Below are 1654 nucleotides of genomic sequence, written 5' to 3'. Positions count from 1 at the left end.
CAGCCCAGAGTGGGGCTCCCACGGTGCTGTGGCAGGCTGAAGGGCTCCTCAAGCACCGCCAGAGTGGACGCAGAGGCTGAGGAGGCACTGAAAGTGAGGGCTGCTAGCAATTGTCACCTCTCAACAGGACTTTCCATTGCAGGCATGTCTGGGCGAGCCACCTGTGTAGCTTTTCTTATCTATGTGGCTATGGGCGTGTCTTAGGCAAGCCCCTCTATGCAAGTTCCCTTATCAGTGCCTGCTGCTTGATTTTTTTAGGCTGTTCTTTTGTTTGGAAGAATTTAACTGAGGGCCCACCCTGCCTGCCTGCCTGACTGGCTTCTTCCTTTCTCCTCCGTCAGTAGGTCATGGATTGGCTCCTGCTTTGACACCACCTTGAGAGACTTAAGATGTTGGCATGATTTTTGAAGCTTTTTATTGGATATTGGGTTGATATTATATTTGAACATGAAGTCGCCCTGAGGTGTGCTGCCAGGTGCCCCCATTGTATTTGGATACAGACAGCTGTGAAATGCAGGGGAGCAGTTAAGAATATTAACAGGTCCCCAGCTGAAATGCTTTAATGGCAGTGGTACATGGCCTGCTCCTACCCGACCCAACACACATCACAACCCCGACCCCCACCCCTAAAGCCTATTCTCAATATGGCAGCCAGACTCAGCCTGTTAAGATCAGTCTAATCCTACCTACTCTGCCTTCAGGGTGAGAGCCCCCTGAGGCCTGTATGAGGGGCTTCTCACCTCCCTCGTAGGTCTGCTGCACCCACTGGCCTCCCTGGAAGCCAGGCCACTGCTGCCTCAAGGCCTTTACACCAGCAATCCCCTGGGTCTGGAGCTTCCTCCCCTTGGAAGTCCCCAAAGTTCACCCTCACATCTTTAATGTTTTTGCTCAAATGTCCATGGGGGAACCTGCTCCAACCACCCCTAATGCTGGAACCTCCCACACTGGGCTCTCCTGCTCCCTCTCATGTGTGTCCTTTCTTCCCCCAAATTATCCCATTTATCATGTTCTAACACACAACATGATTTGTTTATTGTGTTTGGTGTCTGTCTCTTGTCACTATCATGTAAGCTCCACGGGGACAAAACTTTTTGTCTCTTTTGTTTGTTGGTATATCCCTACCATCAAACTCATCGGCACTTAATACATATTTGTAGAATGAATGAATGAATGAATGAATGCCTCTAGGCTCCAGGTCAGTCTGAGCAGGCTGGCTTGCAGGTCCAGAGCTTCTCCGAGCAGCATCTCACCTCCTGGTCCCCACTGGGTAGTTGGAATCTCACTCCCCATGCACCAGGCCACGTCTTGATGTTTGCCAGGCTGGGCTCCCGCTCTGGTTCTGCCCCAGGACTCCCTTCTACATCCTGCCCCGTGGTGTCCTTGCCTATGCCCCTCTCATCAGTGCCACTGCCCTCCCAAATGCAACCTGAGCGTCTCTGCTGTGGGCTTCCGTCACTGGGCTCTGCCCTCTGTGGACACACTGTGCCACTTCCCCTATGCCACTGACCCGGACCCAGACTGAAGGTTGCCCTCCTGTTAAAGAAACGCAGGACCTGACAGTAGGTAAAGTAGGAAAAGCACATTTTATTCCGGAACTATTGCAAAGGGGGAAAGAGGCCTCAGTGTATACAGAATGGGCTCAGTTCTGAATTCA

Source organism: Colobus angolensis, unplaced genomic scaffold (genome assembly GCF_000951035.1).
Source record: "Colobus angolensis palliatus isolate OR3802 unplaced genomic scaffold, Cang.pa_1.0 Scaffold33, whole genome shotgun sequence".
Classification (NCBI taxonomy): domain Eukaryota; kingdom Metazoa; phylum Chordata; class Mammalia; order Primates; family Cercopithecidae; genus Colobus; species Colobus angolensis.
This window is presented reverse-complemented; position numbering follows the sequence as displayed.